This window comes from Ctenocephalides felis, unplaced genomic scaffold (genome assembly GCF_003426905.1).
Source record: "Ctenocephalides felis isolate EL2017-DRISC unplaced genomic scaffold, ASM342690v1 CF-g0.4_SCAFFOLD_01886, whole genome shotgun sequence".
In the NCBI taxonomy this organism is placed as follows: Eukaryota; Metazoa; Arthropoda; class Insecta; order Siphonaptera; family Pulicidae; genus Ctenocephalides; species Ctenocephalides felis.
Genome location: NW_020538040.1, coordinates 101,816,378 through 101,838,850, shown reverse-complemented (window position 1 = coordinate 101,838,850; position 22,473 = coordinate 101,816,378). Strand labels below are relative to the sequence as shown.

Below are 22,473 nucleotides of genomic sequence, written 5' to 3'. Positions count from 1 at the left end.
TCGAAGCAGGACCTGCGAATTTATTTTAATTTTATATAATTTATACTATGAAATAATATATATATATATATATATATATATATATATATTCTTTGAAGAAGAACAAGAAATAAACAAAAATAGTAATTTCGAAAATCACACCTCAAAGGGTGAAATCTGACACATTTAGTCGCATAAGATTAAGGTAATATTATTTAAGTTTGTCTGTTTCGCATAATTGATATAACTTATAATTAACAAAGCCTCCAGATTATATTGAAAATTAACTTAAGTTTTATAATTCTAATTAACATTAAAATTATAGAATATTTAATTTCTAATATGTACATAACTTTGACAAAAACGTGTCGACATCTTCAGTTGTTAGTAAAAAGTTATATAATATTAAATACCGTTAGTTTTTTCTAATGTTTCAGTTCGATTTGGGCTGAAAATTCAGTAAGTGTTGTGTTTGTGTTGAGTGCATAGTACTTGATGTTTCGGTTTACGTAGTAGAGGAATTATGTAAGTTTATTCCAAATTTTACTTAATTTTTACATTATTCTAGCAAATTCTGATAATTGTGTTTTAATTAAAGCGATCGTTCTTGTTTTGTTGATTCTAAAAATACATTTTTTTAGACAAGCAATTTAATTTACATTTTTTCAAATTAAAATCTAACTTAAATGCGACTTGCAATGTTGTGGACTTAATAATGATTATAAAATACGCATACAAAATCATTTGAATATTATTCATGCGAAATCATATTCTGAAATTTAAAAAATAAAATATTTTTTTTTGTGTTTTTAAGAATCTAATTATATCAAACGTAGTTTATAGATTTTTTTTTATCAACCTCTAATTTATCCATGATGTTATCAATTTGATTTAGGTTATATAATTTCTAATAATATTACAATACAAAATTCGATCCCGTAGGTTTATAAGTAATAGAGGGCTGATTCCACAGTCACTTATATAATTACTTACAATTAGCTGCATAACAGTTCTTTTTTACGTCCCACTAAAATGTAATTCCAATTTTTATATTTTCCTCGATTTTTTTATGAACTTACGAATTGTTTGATCGTTTTGCCATATTTAGAAAGAAATTATATAATAAAGAGTAAAAAATACACTGCCTCATCACTGCATAAATCGAATCTAATAATGAGCAACGTATTTGTTCACAGGCAGTATTTAAATTTTTAAATATTGTGGCGAGTCCTAATTTACAACGCTGGATATATACTAGCAATCATTATAATATAAAAATACAATATTGAAAAAAGTGAATATTTTGTAAGTGATTGCAACAAGAAACGAATACATTATAATTAATTTTCCGATGAAAGAAAGGTGGTGAAAAAAATAAAAAAAATAAAAATATTTAAAGGTCCCCAAGAAGCCTAAGGGCCGAGGGTTTCTCATCATTGATCTATTGTATTCGACGCAATATGGACTGAATCATTGTGTATACAAAATGTCATGTGCCTAATAATAAGAGGAGACGACCGAGCGGTATGCTAGACAGACTACCTTGTCACCTCAGGGTGACAGACAGGTGGAAAGTGTTAATATAAAATTTTCGAATGTGATGATATAGGATTTATCATCTAATTATAAGTAATTATGTATATATATTCAAATTGATTTGATGACTAAGGGCTCAACCCGTTGTTCACGCACGCTCGCCGATAATGATGCGCTCGGCCGAGCAGAAAACGGCCGCGAAGGGCCCATTCCGTTCGCCGGCACTTTTGAATTCATAAACACTTAATTACGAAGCTTTAAAACAACACTTTATACTTCTTATCGTGTTAAGGTAATGAATAAATCTTGTTCGTGTGCCGCCAACCATTTAACGGACGATACGAGGGAATGTTTATGAATAAATGCAATATACGTGGATGTAAACGACTTGAGATGCGAAATAATCTTTTCGATGTGATCGTGCTATTTTTATACAAATATACAATTCATAACGGTATTTAAAATTTACCAGTCATATATAATGCTGGTAAACCACTTGGAAAATAATTGACGTTCCGCACAAATTTTTAACCCTTTCTCCCCAATGTTTTCTGCAAAAACGACACTGCTGTACGAGCTGATAACCCAGATGAAAAATAATTGGTAGATTGTTTGTCCTATTGTTTTATATATCTTTGACGTTCCACACACAGTTTTAACCCTCTGGCCCCTATGTTTTCAGCAGAAATAACACTACTATACGAAAAAAGAAACCGCTCATGTATTTCCCACACAAAATATTTTACGATTTTAAAAATATATTTGAAATGAAAAAAATTCACTTCTAATTAAAACCAAGATAACAAAGTCGATTTTTCAGTCATTAAACTCAGAATAGTAAATCTTGAAGCAAAAGCGAAAATATATTAAAAATCTCTTCAGTTTTAACAATTTATTAATGTGAAAAGCATGTGAAAAGATTAGCGTGCTATTAGATTCTTAATTTGCCATTATTTCATTTCTTGATATAAATCTATATTTGCTATGAATAATCAAGTTAACTAATAAATATTTAACATTTTCATTTTGATTTAATATTATCAAGGCCAATATATAAACTCGTTTAATCGCGACATTTAAATCTTGCTAGACACTCCTTTATTAATCGAATGTTTACATAAATTTTACTATTTCATGACTCATTCCCAAATAAATAAAACTATAATACACATCATTTAACTAGTGGTGTTTATTTTTTCAACTCTTTAATGTTTTTCGTATATTTAAAAAATAACATTCCAGCCGGTCCGTATTAAATTATAGTATGAATATTGATATTTATAAATCATTGGCATTAGATAATTGCAATATAAATTAAAAATTAAAAGTGCAGAATATAAATAATTTGAAAATTATCATCATAAATCATGTTTTTCTTTGAAGAAATTTTTGTGATAAGTGAAAATTTCTTATGGCTTCAAAGTCAAAATAGATGATTTTTAAATCAATTTAATTTATAAAGTGAATGCTTTTATAGATTTAAATATGTATAAGGTTTCTTTAGAGAAATATTGACAAGAGCCGAAGTTTACAATTTTTCAATTTGTGGCTTTCTCAATCGATTCTTTCGATACTTGTTCAACTTTTGACTTTACTTTAAAATTCTGAACAGCTGTGGACCTTTTCCATTGGAAAACTGTGGTTATAAACATTTATGATGCAACCTAAGTTTCTAGCTATTTGGTTAGTATATTTAAAATTTAAAGAACACCAAATAAAAACTTAATTTTGCATTTTCAATAAAATAAAGAAACGTTTATTTCAAATGTATATCTTCAACTTCAAGCATATATGAACGCGATGCCCGCTAGAAATATATGGGATGGTGGGAAACTTAAAAAATACTTACGCCCATCAATCCTTTATTTCGACATCAATAACATTGACGTATATTAACTGCAAATATCAGGAAGATGTAATTTATTTGCCAGTCCTGTCATCAATTCGAATGTGATAAACGAGAAACCTTTACGTCTTCTTGCGGCGGCAACTGCTTCCGTGAGCGAGTGGGCGGTCTGTCCTTTCACCATGGCCGAAGAATCGGGTTACAGACACTAGAAAATAAGATTATCGTTAATTGTGTCAATTGTGATTAGATTTACAATTTGATTTATAATTAACATTAATCCGACTACGTAGAAAGCGCACTACCGCAAATCGGATGCGAACTATTCATTAAAAGCGGTGGGCGCAGAAGAAAATTATTAAGGCTTTGAATTAATGACCATTTATGAAATGGTATCTTTAATTCAAATTTATATATATATATATATATATATATATGTATATATAAATTTTAATTATATATAATATCAGTAAATATCCATTTCGCCCAAAGATCTATCTGTACTATCGCAAAATCACTATTAGAAGTATCTTACGTTTATCCCAATGCTTCTATTTTTTTATTGGCTCGATTTTTTTTTATTCATTGAACCCAGCGTTTCATAAGCATTATTATTTATTTATTTTCATTTATTTATTTAAGAAAAAGGTCTGTTGTGGGCAAAATAGCATAAATATTGTTGATCTTCTCTGCATTTCGCAATTGCACAGCAACATGCCTTCAATAATAGTCATGAGCAAATTAGACATATTTAAATTCAAATGCATATAATAATCAATCCAAGTATTAAAATACACACCCTTGTCTTTTAAGCATTTTTAAAAAGTTTATATAGTTTAACTTGTTTTACTGAGCTCTACCTTTATTCGTGCCGTTTGTATAACAATAAATAAACATGATTCTATTAGCGAATCTGCTAATTTTGACAGATAAATTCTAACAGAGTATTTATGTCAAATCGGCCCGTTTTATAGACATATTTACGTCAAATCAGCTTCAAATAATATATTTTGACAAAAAAAACAATCATATTGAATTACACATGTAGTATATATTTTACAAAATATTTGTTTTTTAACGGGGCGGACGTGGCTCAATGGGTAGCATGTTCGCCCCAAACGCTAGGGGTACTTGGTTCAAGCCCCACCATTGGCGTAAAAATTTCGTGTCGAAATAAAAAACTACAGAATTCAAATAATTGAGTTGAATTGTTGGTAGTAATAAGAAAATGTTAGAACACGATAAAGATGGAAAGAAAAATGAAGAACAAACTAAACTTCGAAGATCGAAGATAAAAAAGAACGATCAGAAGAAGAGAATGAAGAAAGTCAGTCAAAAAGGAAAATTGTGCAGTATAAAAGATTGTAAATAATGTAAAAAAGCGTAATAAATAAAAAATATTATTATATAAATTTTGTAAAATTTATACTATATTTTTTGTAAATTAATATTGCTACACTTCAAAATAATGAATTTAATTAATAATTAAATGTTTGTTGAATTATATTGCTACCCGGATGATGAAATAGAAATATAACAAAATTGTTTAATAATATTTTTGTATATCATTAGACTAAACTTAATTTTCAATATTATCAATTGCATTGATGATTATTGGTCGTAATCGTTATAAAATATTATCCGGCATATAGTATTTTTAACTAACGATAGCAAATAGTCAAATCCGAAATATTTTCGTGTTAATTTTATATTTGACTACAGAAACGTATGTCTTATAACACGGTAGTATTTTTTTTTTGTTTTATACGCGAAAGATCAACATAAAATCGTCATTCTTATAAATTGCAATCACTGCAAAATGTTTATCACGTAATTTCAATCGCAAATGGCTTTATATATATATATATATATATATATATATATATATATATATATATATATAAGCATTATCTTATTTTAAGGATACCTGATACCGAAATAAAGATCCGTGAAAACAAGCATTTCAGTATCAGCACTGTTGTATAAAATCATAAACATACATATCACATTATTTAAATAATGTATATGAATGTTTTATTTCCCACCATATAACTTCAGTTTATTTTTTTCACTTCCGCGTTCTAATGCTCTGATTAATTTTTGGATAATACAAATCAGCTATGACTTATTAATTGGACAAAAAACTTTGTAATGACAATACTTAAAAAAAATAGCGTAAATATACTACACTTATTTGGGGGCCAATTCTGCTGTAAAATAGACCACTGTTATGGAAAGGCTATTTTACACTGCGTTTTTCATATAAAATGATACTAAAAACTTTCAAAATTCTATAAATTTGCTGTATTATGAGCGTTCTACACATAAAATATAACTTTCCTCATATGTTATTATGACATCAGATGCAAAATGCACTTATAAAAAGACTTTTTTGAAGTTTGTGCGTTTTCTAGATTATGTTTTACATATGAAACGCCTGGCTGCACAGCAACATAGCACTTTGAGAGTTTTCAGTACAATTTTATATGAAAAACGAGCGTAACATAGCCTTGCCATAACATTGGTCTATTTTACGGCAGAATTTTCCCATTAACCTGCGTAAGGTAGAAATAAAAACATACGTTTCGGTAATATTGTTTTTTCAGTGATATTTTGTGTGAAAAATCAAAGGTATGAATTTTAAATAGTGCTAATAAAGTTGTGTACGTAATGCTGACAATAAATAAATAATTATCAATTCTAAAACTTAATCAAATAAAAATTAATTTTTCTTTAAAATTTATCAATACAATTTGCGAGAACTATTTCGAATTAGTTCTCCGGCTATGTGTTTTTACACATAGTTGTACATTATTTTTACACATGTGCACACTTTCCTTCTAGGTTGCTTCCCTAATATGTACGATTTCTTAAAAAAAAAGAAAACATATATTATATGTACAAAGTTGTTTACCATTCATTACATGTATCATATATATCTTTACAAATTCTGGAAATTAGTGATACATGGTATGAACTACGAATATAAAAATTTTACAACGATTATACAACAAACAGGACATTTAGCTACGATGGAGTGACCTTTTGTTTTGCTAGAGTAGTTGCCTTTTCTCGGAAATGGACAAGCTGGCAATGGTGGTTTTAGAATAATAAATGTCTATCATTGATGACGAAAGTAATAATTATAATTTCTATTTAATAACAGTACATACGACATAGTCATATACAGTTATATATATATATTTATATGTATATGTGATTTCTACGCAATAAACTAGAAACTATATTCATATAAAATAAAAAGAATATTCAAAATATAAGAACGGCCCAAGGCAATATGAAATTATGTACTCTCACACTATGATGTAAGGTAGAGCGGGCTTAAAGGTCCATAGGTAAAACAGCTTACCACAAATATCTCAAATACAAGTAAAGTTAAGAAATTTTTACCAAGAATATTTGCAAGTAGAGGGTAAAACATGTATAATCACACATCGCCTTAAATCAAGCAATCAGAAGATGAACGGTTATATTCAACCGTTTTTTATATAACCTCTATAAAAGCTCACATGTGGGTAGGGTAAATAGGACCATATTAGCCTTCACCCAGGATAAAGGTGTAATTAATAAAATTTACTTAACAAAAAAGTAAATTATGTTGTTACAAGCAATTTTACGAGAAATAAATCAATAAACAGACAAAATATCAGGGTTTTATACAGTGTTATCTTTGTAAAAAATGTACCCATGAAATTTATAATTTGCATTGGTTGAATAATGTAGCAAATATTTCGTAAATCAATTTAAAATTAAAAATAATACACTAAACATGGGGCAAATGAATAAAGGTGATAAATTTTTGAAAAACAGCAAAAAAAGACATTTCTTCCATGATGAATTAGCTAAAGGTTTTACTGAACATAGTCAGATACTTGTTTGTTTGATATGTGATTTTATTTGTGATATAATTGGTTTGGTTTTCACAATATATTGCTCAAAGTCAAATTGGACCTTTGTGCCCCGTTCTACTCTACTCTAGAGCACATTTGCATGAATTTTAATTAAGCTTCGTGAAGACAAACTTGATTTTTTTTTCCAAAATCAAAATCTAATTCATCAAATGTATTTGAAGTAGTCACTAAATATTTTTTTAATAATTATTTTTCAATAATTTAGATGAATTTAGTATAAATATATAAACCAATACCAAAGAATATCCATTGGTTCTATATTTATCATACAAAAGCTGTATTAATATATAAGAAAAAGTACAGTACAACATTCAACATCGATTAAAAATATCTAAAATATTTTCAGAAAATGCCACTACCTAATATTCATAAATTTTCTGTAAGTACTACGAAAATTTTATATGTATATATTTATATAGTAAATAGAATCCAGAAAAAATCAAGTTTCAGAATAAGTTAAGTGAATGGAAAAAAATTCACGCACATAAGTATTATGCACCAAAACTATATTTTAAACAATTTAATTTTGATTCACAAAATTATCCAAAAAATATCCGAAAAGCTTATTTTTAGACTTTATTCAATTATTAAATGCTCGAATTTAATAAAATAGTTTCATAACTTGAACTAGTAATTAATTATGAAGATATACCCCGAAAAAGCTTAGTTATTGGTTCAATATTCTTAGTATGCATATCAATACTTTTATTACATTTAATATATTTGTAATAAATATATTATAATACATAACAATTATTAAGAGTATGAAATTTTGATAAAGTCTGATTCCAAATAATAGGCATGAGTACTCAAAGTTTAAAACCACTTACGCACAAATTTTCCACATTTTTAACTCCACAAATTATAATAAATAAATTGAACTTGCTCACCTGTAGGCAGTTTAGTATTGTAAATCACATTATTAAAACTGAATAATAATCACAGATTTTTATATTAACTTTGGGAGAAACACACTCGAAGACACCGCGGGGAGTTCTGGCTCCAAACAAATCGTAAATTCCTAATAAAGTCCGAACGCACAGGTGACTCGACTCGGAATAACACGAAATGAAACGACGCGACTCTACGAAAGGGATCGGAAATTTGTCCATCGATTCCCAATCCAGGTGTCGCGATATTAATTGATTCAAGGGGTAAATGACACTTCATCACATACAATTTAAACATTCAACTTATAACAACTATGGATGCTTTCATGCTGAAAATTGGTAGTAGTCTATTTTGTTTTTATAAAACAATTTGGTTCCTTGTCTGTAATTTTTTATTATAACAATTCGAATTAACATACGAGGATCATGATTCTCACCTGCATGGTTGTGTTTTTCTAGATCGAGCATTTTAGTTAATATTAAATTTAACAGAATACAAAAGCACATAAAAATGCATAATGTTCACTACTTATGAGAAAGCTCTAAAGAGACAAATAATACAATTCTTAGTTTTTTATGATAGTTTTTCACTGAAAACGATATTGTACAAAACCAAAGTTTTGTTAGGTTTGTAAACGATTAAAACGCTAAAATAAGATTTTCGCCTAATACTAGCTTTTTGCTTTGAATTTGAATAGAAGTAGCTGTACTTCTATTTTGTTATATAAATTTAATGAAAAGAACTAATATTAGGCAGCAAACTTTCTTACAAAATATGAAAGAAACTACATATTACCTTAAAACTATGATTCATTCATGTATTATTAGACGATTTCACACCCAACGTAATGAATTCTCAATATATTAATTAAATGCTAAAATAATTACTAAATGATATACTTCAAACGATCATATTTAATGATTTTATTGCAATAATTAAATTATTAGTTGAACAGAAATTATCATTTTTGTTTGTTTTAAGCAGCATATTTCAAAAACATTATATTTTATAAATCTTATTGTATTTTATACTAAAATTCATTTTTCATAATATATTATAATATATCCCAGTAGGAAAGAGCTTCAAAATCGTGTAACTTCAACTTTTAAAATCGGTAAGGATCAAAATTCAATACTACAATTTGTCGAAAGTTAAATATAAATATGAAGAATAAATATTACTTATATATATATATATATATATATATATATATATATATATATAATATTTTCGATCTCGTAAAAGTTGTGGAAGCTGTGGATCTAATAGAGATATATAGAATGATGGTGGAGAATCACCTGCACCTTGGTTAGGTGAGACCAAAGGGATGTTACAGGTAGATACCTGACTGGTATTTAAGGAATTTCACAGTTTTTATGGCCGGTGACAACAGGCCGATAGACACAATTCCCTAAGAAATGACCAAATAGATATAAATATAAGCTTGGGAAGCACCACGGTATTTCTTGGAAAAATTCCACATTCAATTCATTGAAAAAATATGTTTTAAAGTAGTATTTAAATGTAAATTTTGTGGTAATAAAATTTACCGAAATATTTGAAAAAGTGCCTTAATATAAGTTTCATTTTAGAATGTTATACAACGTGTAGGCTCCATGATTTTTTAATCGACCAGATATATTATTATACATTTTATAGAAGAAAAGTGAATTCAAAAATATATGAAAAAGCTGTATTTATTATTTCTATATAATTTTAACTTTTGACTCTATATAAGAAAATTAACTTCCAATTTTTATTACTTTGTCTGCAATCGAGTCTTACAATCTTTGCATACGTTTATTATATAATTTTTGTATATTCTAGACATATACTGTAAAAAATTGAAGTTTTTGAAATTGAAAAATTATGAAAAGAGCAATAATGTGACTTGGGGTTTAACAAATGAATTTTCCCGATGGAACCCTCTGTTCATATCATAACATTTATTTTTGAAATATTATTATTCACTTAAATTATTTAATACTTATATTACGATGTAAATATTTAATTTCATAATCTTCTAACCAAAAATAATTATGAGTTCAATACACACCATTTAGCTAAAATTGTAAAGTACTCTTTGCATGAAAAACTCTATTTTATTTGTTTAACTCTTTTATCACAATTTGTATATGTTTTGCGAATTAAGTATTTGAAATATGTATAATTTTAATACGAGAAATGTCGGTTTATGATTTAAAATATTATTTATAATTCTGGTTTTGATAAACATATTATTTAAATAGTGAATTTAAAGATATCTTTAATCTTTAAAATAATATCTCTATTATATTGTTTATTATTACTTCGTTTGTAATTTACTACTTTTTATTATGTATTTAAATTATTAGTTATGCTTCTAAAAAGTCTAGATCATTAATATTATTCAATCAAAAAAGGTCAAACTCTATTTTGGTTTTTACTTGCATATTATTATTCACAATTACTAAATGCTTTTGGTGTTATAAAAACATATGATAATTGTTTATTGAGAAATTAAAATAAGTCACGAGTTCTCAAATTGATGCGTTATAGCTCTTCCCCTTTGGAGTTAAAAATTTAGTTTTTTTGAAATTAAGAGAACTATATACTCAAAATCCATTAGGCTTAACATCGTCGTCATCATTTTTATTTAAGGATTTAATGTCGCTGGTGGACTTTTTAACGACTTAAAATATTGTTTGTTCGGTCGGTAAAGATTTTTTTGGTCTATGATGTCAGAAGTGCTACAACATGGATTTGCTACAGTCTTATGAGAACTTTTTAGTACTTTCAAAAATTAAAAAAAAAAATTGAGCCGCATCCTTATGTTGCTCCAACTTAGTTTGCAGTAATTTTATTATTTTCAAAAAAAGCGAGAACATTCTTAAATGTTTGGTTATGGCGGAGGATAGTTTTTTTATGGAGTTTCTACATGTACCAATGCCAGATATGCTAAAACACGGTTTTTTATCGCCACATATTTATATGCAAATAAGTAAATAATTTTGTCCTGCTCCCTTCGAATGCTAACAAGTCTGTAATTTCTTGAATAAATAATTGCAAGAATGTTTGGTTTAATGTAGAGTGAGAATAATTTAATTTCTTGAACCTGAACGTAGCAATGTGAGACAGACAACCCCTTAATCGTTTTAACCAACTTCTATTATAGTCGTGTCTCTACTATCCAGCGTCAGTAATTTTCCGGTCGTAATAGTTTCAAAACCGTGTTTTAAAATGTTTGGTTTATCATAAAATCAGTAAGGATAAGTTTTTTTTATCGAGTCTGGACATGTAGCAATGTGAGACATGCTAAAACACGGATTCGACAGCGTCACGTGTGTGGATTTTTTAATAGGCCCTCGTTCGACGACGCTAAATGATTGTACAAATAATGCACGTTGAATGCGCACGCGGTGTTGCCGCTTCGAGTTCGGAGAAAATAACAATTTCTGACGAAAAAGGAAACCACATTTAGTGAAAATTTTAATAAATTAAGTAGATGAACATAGATACACTATAATAACAAAACTTTTATTTTTGGTTCCATTTTAATATGAGTTCCGCACTGGTGCCGAATTAGAGTTCTCCTAATTTTTGTAAGATTCGTACATTTAAGCAGATCAGCTTAAAGATTATCTAATTGTAAGTGCAGTAGTATCTTTAAATAACACCTAATTATACCTTAGTATATGTACTTCTTTATCTGTAGCGTAGGATGGAGCACATTATATTGTAAAAACCAAACCAATTATATCACAATAAATAATGTCACAAACAAACAACTATCTGACTATGTTCGGTGAAACTCCCAGCTAATTCATCATTGTAGAAATGTTTTTTTTGCTGTTTTTCAAAAATTTGACATCTTGTCGTTTTTGTTCTATAGATGGGGTAAAATTGGACGCAAACAGGTCCAATATTTTATTTTAAATTTGAAGGGATTTTACGAGATAATAGCTACATTATTCAACCAATGAAAAATATAAATTTCTTGGGAACATTTTTTACAGAGAACAGTGTATATAAGCTTGATCTGATATTTCGTCTGAAATATCTATCAGCTGAGTTAGAATAACTATTTAATTGATTTATCTCTTGTAAAACTTTTTTTAACTTCATTTATTTTTTTATATTTTAAAGTAAATAGTATGTCAATAAAAAAATTCTTCAGTAATGATTAAATTTGATAATAAATTTGATAGAGCTAACTAAAGTAATTGACTTTTTTGTCAATCACTTTCAATAATCTTCATATTTTTTTATGAATTTAGTTCAAAACTTAATTTTACTCAATATTATATTCAAATTCGAATAAAAATATTTTTTATTCAGTACATTATATTATTATTTGATTTATATATTAGTATTTGTATTTGGTAGTAATTTTCAATTATTAATTATATTTCGGTCATATTTAGATTTCTGTCATTAAATTTTTAAAATAGCTGGAGTATTATTTCAATTTTGATTTTTTTAAAAATATTTTTAGTATTGTTGTTATAGTATAACAGGCGTCTTGAATTAGTTTTATAAATTGGATTCAGGCACAATACTGGCTTCTCTATATACGAATTTATGTACAAAATATATATTTTTATATAATCATTTAAAAAGCTATATTCCATAATGAGATTAGTACTTTTTCCACCGAAAAGCTCGTAAACGCGAAACGTCGACGATTTTAATTAGTTTTGTACATTATGATAAACTGCTAATAAAAAGTTCTAAGAAATTATTTTTTTTCATTAATTAAAGTTCCACGAGTAAATAATCATAAAATTCAATTATAAAGTAATTCGAATTATTGCTTTTATTCTTGCGCTTTATTAAAACTGACGCAAAAATCAGACTTTCATCGAGGAATTTTATATTGTTCCTGAAGGAAGGAAATCGTAATTTTAAGCGGATCCAGTAAAGCGGACTGTTAAATATCAATTTGAACTATGGTTTAATATTTCTTCATGGATTTTGTAGTTCTAATATTTTTTGATACCTCTGCTCATTTATATATCGTCAACTACAGGTGTACTAGTGTCACTAGTGAATATAATTTTATTGTATTATATATTTTGATCATAAAACAATATTCAAATGTAATATTAACTAAATCAGTCTTTTATCCCAAGGATAAAATGTAACAATATTTAAAAAATACCTTTAAACTCTTATTACTTATTCAAATTATTGAATAAATTATACATAATTTAGTTTTTGAGTATAAGTATTTTAAGATTTTTTTAGTCGTTCTTGAATTACAAGGTTATATAAAGATTTTTGAAATAAGTTGATTAAATATCAATGTAAATTTATACCGTTTTAGAGAAGTCAGTGATCTTTTTAAAATGGATTTCATTCACAATAAATTGTATGACTTAATATCATTATGTGAAAAGTTCTTTTTGCGTTAAGCTCATTTTTTAAAATTTGTTTTAGATATTATTTACTGATTTTTTTTAATTGTTTTATTTTAATTTATTTTGTTTTGATATTTTATAAACTTATTGTTTCTCTTTGTACAATAATTTAAGAAATTATATTATTGCAGTATTATAAAAAGTATAAAAAGCTGATTTGAAATTCTGATACGTTCCTAAAATAATGATAAAAAATACTAAATATTCTAATGAAATGAAATGAACTAAAACCATAAGTTGTCAAAAAAAAACTAATGCTATTTTTTAAAAAATATTTTATTTTACTATATTGCACCTAATTGCACCCTCAATGCATAGTCATACTATGGAGCTCGTATATCAAGTCTTCTTTGTGAAAATGATCAATTGATCAACATGATAGTTTTAATTGAACTACGTCATAAAAAGCATGTGCATATGAGAAAAATGTGTTCATAGTACCTCAGGTTTAAAACTACTATGCAATTTGACGTCGAAGATGCACCACGTTTAAGAAAATAGATTGATAAAGGCATTGTTTGAAGCGAACAAGGTCATATAGAGAACAAAGCCTCGTTTTTCAATTTCATTCGTCTCAAATTTCAAAATCAGATACCTGAGTCCATGAAGGCACGAAATCTTTTTAGGAATACGTATCCGTGAAGGTATTTAAAATAGGGGACTGACAATAGCATCACGAAACATTAACCTGGAGGCGATGACTCGGAGCACAAGGTGTATGCGTTCACCTGGGGATTCCTTCTTGGAAGGGATTATGGTCAGAAAAAAATTGAAAGAGGCATTTCAGGTGCACGTGAAGCTGGGAAGGAGATCTCTAGGGTACAGGTAGTAAAACCAATAGCAGGGTTGTGGAATTGTTTGCACTCATTTCTGAAGAGCATTGAAAGTTATACTCGAAGATATATAGGCCATGTTCTTTAACATAAATATTATTTATGTTATGGGGCTCTTATTTTATCAAATCTACATTTTTCTGAACATTCTCAAATAACTTTTTAAATATCTATGCTTATTAAAACTATTTTTATTGTATTATAGCGTCCCCTGACATATAGCCAAAAGTGATCATAGCAACCGGGATCATCTTTTGTTATATTTATTATTAAAATATTGTTTTGATCATAAAAGTTTAATGTTCATATTTTTTCATCGTATTAAATATTGATCAAAGTCAAATCGTGTTTTTAATTATTTATAAAGTAAATATATAGTTCCAACTAACTATAGTATTGTCTATGAATCGTCAATTGGTTCTATTAATAATTGAATTTTAACATCAATTCATAAAACAGTGTCTCGGTTTCGAAGTGTTTAATTATTTTAATAAATCGCAGATTATTATACTCTTGTATGCTAGTCCAATTTTATATGTTCATTCTTTATTACGTTTTTATAATTGCAATCATCTCAATATGAAACAAATTATCATTAGTATTTAAGGTTCAATCAACTTTATACAAACATAAGTCTTGAGTTACTCTTAATACCAAATTACCACCTTCCAAGCATTTCTCTATATTTATTTATAAACTTTGAGATAAAAATCAAAAATATTCGTGTTACCTAAGTATTTTTTAAATTTCAATCAAAACAAATACAGCGATTTTGTTTACCTGGTTTAATGTATTCGGTCATTTTTAAATTTTTCACTACTCAATAACATTGCACTCTCATTCAAATAAATCCTGATTACGAGTTTTGTGATAGGAACCCTAAAGAACAATAAGGACTACACTTATAAATGTTTTTAACTTCACAAAAAACGTACCCAATTAGTCAACAAAAAATTGAAAAAACAGGTACGTAGGTACTGATGAAACCCTTTGATAAAACATCAGAATTGAGACGTCGACGTTTAATTTGATGAGATGTTGTTAGAAGACACGTACTCTATATTTACATAATAATTTTAAAATATTTAAATGGAGTTTATATAATAATTATTAATACTTACGTATTATTCTCTGCGAATTTGCATTCCAACGTCAGTAGAGTTGTATATTTTCTTTCTGCTGCGATAGTATTCCATAAGCATTGTTCAATAATCTGCAATAATTTATTATATTTAGTAAATTGTTAAAGTATGTATTGCATTCATCATATTATATATTTATAATATAAACAATATTTATGAACAAATATTTTTGTAATAAATTCCTTGCTGCATATTTGCAATTGAACTGTTATTGCTTTTTGTACTAACAGTTTTATTGTTATATGAACAACTCATTACACATTGCATTTAAGTATACTACATAACAATATTTTTGATTAAATTCCTGAATTTGTTTTGTCAATTGTCGATTTAATTTATAAACTAATGGGTTTGTTAGAAAAACGGGAATTCGTGGATTTTTAAAATTTATATTACATATGCAAAACTATTTCTAATACACTTATCTTACTACATATTATTGTAAAATACACTATCCAATTTCGACGGTTGGTTATTTTATGCAGATCAGAAATATTTTTTTTTATTTTCTTATAAATTACAATCTGTCTATATAGAAAACCATTGAGTAATTAATTTGATAAATAACATCAGAAATAAAATTTTAATTGGAACTTTGAAATGAGCGGTTTATAATTCATTTATTATGTTAAAGAATAGTCATAGTAAAAATAATCAGCCTTAAGTTAGTCTTCAATCTCATGTCAACAGTAAAATTTTTTTTTCAATTTTTATAAAGACATCTTATCAAATTGAATTCAGTCGTGTGGAAAAAAGTTGCATGTGATTTGTACTATTGGTAATATTGAGACATTATACATATATTGGTATATTATGTTATTGGTAATATTGTGATTGGTGTAAGAAAATACACATATCATATAAAAAAATGTATAGCGCATTTGTACTATTGAAAAGGAATCAAATAGGGGAGGTACGGGCTATATGTAACGCTAGTAACAGGCGTTTTTCAATAGGATCTTAAACGATATTAAATATTTTTTTATCTCAATTGGACATGTAAACGGTTTTGCAAACATAGTCATAGCTACTAGCCCGCAGGCCGCTGCAGTTAACAGAATTGTGCAGGTGCGTCATTTTTGATAGCGAAATATAAAATTGCTCTATCATAAAACTTTGGCTTAAGTTAATATTAATAAACTAATTTTAAAATGTCTATATATATATTTTGTTTCAATTTTAACAATCTCTGATGATGTGTAACAATTGTTCAGGTTGGTTTAAATAGTTATCTTGATTAATTAAAAAAAAATACACCTGGGGATGTTGTAACATTCAAGAATTATATATAGATTCAAGTGAAGAAGATTGGTTGGAATTTAAAATTTGTAAGATATGGACAAATGTAAATTGTGTTACGGAAGACACTATATTTTTTATTTGTATAATGACAATTTGTAATTGTAGTTACGTTGATTTATGATAAAAAATTATACTTTAGAAGACATGATATTTTTTTTGTATTAATTAATTTTTTGTTGATTTATGCAAAGAACTTAGAAACAAGTCAATTTTCTTAGAAATAAATATAAAATAAATTTTCTGAGGTATTATTGTCGTTACCACTTATCTTAGTAGATGTTACACTACTATCCTCAAACATGCGGTAAATTGTAACCCCGGTCTTTTTCTAGAAAATAATTAATTGTGCAATAATGAACAATTGTAGAATTATTTTGACTTGATTTAGTAGAGGAATAGTTACAGCAACTATCCATCTATATTTCATAAAAATATAAGCAGTAAATCTCAAGATATACTAATTTTTTTTAAAAAAAACTTACAACCAGTTTTTAGCTGTTCTATAGCATATTTGATTTAAAGCACTATTCCGTCTGTCAAAACGAATACTCAAGAAAATCTTCTATTCTAGAACTAAACTATTAACGATTATAACACAGCGAAATGATGGACACAATTTTTTTATTACTCTTATATCACTATTTTGTATACGACCCGTTTCTACAACAGACCTTATTCAAGTCAATATCTGTTATTTCTTTAGATATTTTTTATTACCGTGGGAGTCACAGGTAATCTGGGGTGATTTTGTAAAATGCGATTATCGAAAAAACGAAAAAAGATTGAAGTGAATAGGTAGGTTGAAGAAAGACGGATTTGATGGCAAAGTCAATGCCCTCGTCATGTCTTTTGTGAGATCCTTGTCATTTTTGAAAAATGACGTTACCTCGTCGCATTTAACAGGCGTCCCGTGCATTGTTAGTGGCGAGTTGCACGCCACAAATACCAAACGGCGGCCGGACGGCGGACGCATCTCTAATACGAAATACAAGGGCAGCGGCGCACGAGGAAAATGAAAATTCATCTGGTTAACAATCGTATGTTTTTTTTTATTTGAAATTATTGACTCAGTTTTACGCACAATTCTATTTTAACAAGTCGGTTCTCGACTACAAGTTGTGTAGTGGAAACAAGAATCGATTTCATTATTTTTCTATCAAATGTTTTGTTTCAAATATATGGGCTAAAACAGGACGAGGAATCTCACAAAATTATGAATGCTTGAATTTGACTAACATAATGAATATAAGAAATAAAGCAAAAATAGTATGTAACATATAACTGTTCAAATAACGTTACAGTAAGTTTCAGATTTCATGACCCACGATTGTTTTATACATTTGGCCATTACTTGCAAGTTTTATGGTACCACGAGATCATGGACACATTTGAATATAAATTCGACATAAATTTTGCTCACGTTTTCAAGTGAAAATTGTCCTTCCCCAGAAATTTTAATAATATATAGAGATAGAGAAATTTTAATAATAAATACTCCAAAAGTCTTGATTGCTGTTAGACAATATGAAAAAACAAATTAAACGTTGCTATACAACATATTTACTTACATTTATTATGAAAATTAGAAAGTTGCTTTATATGATTGTTTAACCTAAACATTTTATAAAAGATATGTAGGAATATGTAGGGTAGGGCGGAACACAAAAATCCAATTCGATTTTGAGCAATTATATTGTAAAAATCAAACCAATTATATCAAATAACACACGTCAAACAAACAACTATCTATTAATTTTACTATTTTTAGTGTTCACCCTTTGCCAGAATGAAGATTAAGTTCGTTGTTTTGCCCCACCTAGATGTAAGTTTTTATAGAGGTTATATAAAAAAAATCATGAATCTTACTTCAATATAACACGACATCTTATAAAATATTTGAATAACGTAGACTGAAAAATTATAAAGATCTAGTAAACTAAACAACAGTGCTCACAACTAAATAGCCCGATAGCAACATCGTAAGAATCAAGGAGGTGGCTGGTGGCTTCCAGTTAATTGTTTAGTATTTGGAGAAAAATTCTCAACTTTACTTGTTTTTGAGATATCGTTAGTGGACCTTTTTAACCGCGGACCTTTAAGTCCCACTCTACCCTGTGTGATAACTGAATTCGAGGAAACATATATTTTCAATTTATAGAGGTGAGATGATAATTACAGTCCATTCGGTTCATATTTCTAGATAAAATATTTTCGCCATTTAGTTACGACTATTGGAAACAATTTTCAATTTTGAATCTACCAATATGAAATATAATGAATACTCGAATAAGTAAATGTTATACAAATTAGGATTTAGAATTATGGTTTACGAGTAAGATACATATGTTTACCCAAATGCATAGGAAATCAATTACATTTCTAATTTCAAAAAGCGCTTAATGAACGTTTCATTAAGATTAACGGGCCATAAAATTATATTACCGCCGGTAGTACGACAACAAACATGAGCAGATGCTAGAAAGATAGGATCAGAGAAAGCATACCACAGTTAGCATTATAGAAAATAAAGTTTAAATATCGATTTAAACTGAACAATGCATGAAATAAACTTCCTAATATGGTTCCCTAGAACGATGTTAGAATATCAATCTCTGTTTGCATCGCGACGTGCTCGGCATCGTCCGCGCCAGTATAGGATTTGCATATGCGACACGTGTTTATAAAACGATAAAGAATTTGCCGATTGTACGAATGCTATTCCATAACAATCGACTTGGTCGTGTTTAAAAAAAAAGTCAGCAAGTAGGTATGTTTTTTAAAACATACCCAACTGCTGACTGCGGTGACTGGTAACACGATTTGCGAATCTAAACTTCTCGTTGCGATAAAATTGGTTCACATGAATGGTCACGACGCAGGAATGCGTATAACTCTGATAATGAGAAGTTTAGATCCCAGCTTCGGGAAAGAATTTTTTTTTTACAAATATTGGGCTGATTGATATTTCAACAATAAACTATAAGAAACTAGTGCAAATTGTTCTAATAAACGTTGGATCGAGCCATTGAGTCCAAAAATTCGTTTAAAAAAAAAACTTTTTTGAGCTTTTATGCTGAAACCAGAAGAATGGACAACATTTTGCTTATTTTTACAAACGTCTTCAAACATGTATAATTTGCAATCTAGTTAATTATGTAGTATTTGGCGGAGGCTGGGCATGGTTGTGCCACGTTTATTTTGCTCAGCAATAATTTTGTTAATTCACCAGTTCTCTGAGAGAAAAGTAAATTTAATGGTGATTTGAACATTTGTCTACGTGGAAAGAATGCAATACTGTCCTTAAATGCGATGGGATTGGTCATAAAATCAAGTCATAGAAAAAAAGGGTGAGTGGCACCGTCTACCGTCCACAATTCAAGGACGGTTGTGACAGGCGTAAAGATAGGCTTATGAACAATAGGTATAAACACCAGAGTGGTTTATAACGGCTTTTGTTGTTAGAAATATGTTAGACAATGCAACATATTCATTTTAGCAATCAAAGATTATGAATATAATATAATAATATATAACAAACCATAGTTCTTTTAACAAGACATCTTTGTCATGTCACACCATAGCACATAAAATAGAACTTATTGCTAGTAATTAACTACTAATAACCTTACATCAAAATAATGAAGTGATTCTATACAAGTAACAGTCAATATTTAAAGAAATCGAACAAAAATTTCACTTTTGACTCTTTATAAGCAATGAGATGTATAGTTCATGTTAAAGTAAGGCGCTGACTCCATAGAACTTGTTCGAATAAACATGCTTCATCTTTCTCCCTTTGGATCCTATCTCAAAATCAGTATAGTTGAGCTGTTATGACCACTGTCACTACCCTGGCACAACCGTGTCTAATCTCCCATACTATAATTTTTATTTGTTCGGTTACCAAATTTTGACTTCCTTGCACAGATATAGAATTTTTTTTAAAATTTAATACTATTACAGTACTATACAAATTTGATGTGCAAAAATTAACAATTACAATAAATATGTATTCAAATGTTGCATAAACTTAAAAAAAACGGAACTTTATAATAATGTGAAACAAGCGTAGAGATTACACTTTTTTGATGATACATTCAATTCTACTATTCAAAAGAGGACTACAAAATAGGTATGAGACGTAATTAATATTTTTCCACTGAAATTAAATTCAATTTTAGCTTTTGATATGATTTAGGATTTATTCAAATTCTTCGAATGATAAATTGAAGTTTTTTGTTAATGAATAAGTTCAGATGACCATAAACTCCAAAACCCCACTTGAAATAATTAAAAAAAAAAATACCGGAAAATACTATGAATCATAAATCGATGTATTTATAATCTAAAAAAACAATTGATATATCATGCCGCCATAGACGTTAATAGTATTATTTAAATTTGAATATGTCGAAATAACTAAACATGTGAATTGTACGCAAACTCAGAAGTGGAATCGCCAGTCTGGCAGTTTTTATGTTTTTATAACACTTTAACTCGCATAACCGGATTTGGCAATACCAAATAACCGGCGCCGTCATTTAATTGTCGGTCGTGGCGCCAAATAGATTTTTTTCTCCTAATTTTTGTTCTATTGACACGAGCTCCTCTTAATCTCGCTTTTTGTCCACGTGTTGATAATATATCGAGATTGACTTGTTCCTGGTTCTAGGTACGAGGTTGGTTATGATTTTTATTGTGTACCACAAACAAAGAAGTCATTCACTTCGCAATTAAGAAAAAAAATATACCTTTTAAATTAATATGAGATATCTTGCCTTCGTAGTGTTTTGAGTGGTTTGGGATCAACAAAACTTTCCGCGTTGAGAATTAATTTAACAAGATTATTAGTTATGCATATATTATTATTATCAAAATAATAATTAACAACACATTACTAAATGTTATAAACTCTTTAGTAAACAAATATTATAACATTGCAATTAATTAATTTTCTATTAATTATTGAGCATCAAAAAGTTTGGAAAGATATATAAAATTACATTGAATGTTTTTAATGATATTTAAAATCGCTTACCCCTTATGTTTTTAAATTTATTTGCCAGTAAATATTTTTATAAATTGTTACGGATTAGTTCAATCAAATTCATAAAATTTCGAAAGTTTTACGCAAATAGTAGAGATTTTTGTTTTACTGGAACATTGTTGATACGTAATTTGAAATTTTTAGTGATTGAGTTTGTGATTTCTATATAAAATTGAAGAAGGAATGGAAAAAGTATAAAAATTTCTTAAATATATTAAATTTCTGATTATAGAGTATTTTTGTAATCATACTTACTTAAAGTGTAAGTTTTGTTCTCAATATTTTCTAAAGAGTATTTAATAATGGTATTAAGGTTTTAATTACATAGAGTACAATCTCACTATTCCAGCACTATCAGAAACCAAAGGGAGCCGGATTTTTGGAATGTTCGATTTACTGGATTATAGTGAAGAAGTAATAATTTTTAATAAAAAAAATTAGAAATAGCAAAAAAAATTTCAGGTAATTTCCAAAAAAATTCAAGTGCCTCGTCTGCTGAGGGAGTCGGATTATTGGCGGTATCGTCTATCGAAAGCCGGATTAGAGAGATTCTACTGCAGTTTTAT

At 27.9% G+C, this 22,473-nt stretch overlaps 1 protein-coding gene across 1 annotated transcript in view; it reads left to right on the top strand.

Annotated features, from left to right (window-relative positions):
- The first annotated feature begins 449 nt into the window (after window positions 1-449).
- Window positions 450-22,473, top strand: part of LOC113375603 (probable G-protein coupled receptor 27) — a 521,019-nt gene continuing 498,995 nt past the window's right edge. Inside the window, exon 1 of the mRNA XM_026615534.1 lies at window positions 450-504. The gene's annotated coding sequence lies outside the window, so the exon portion shown is untranslated. The remainder of the gene's footprint in view (window positions 505-22,473) is intronic.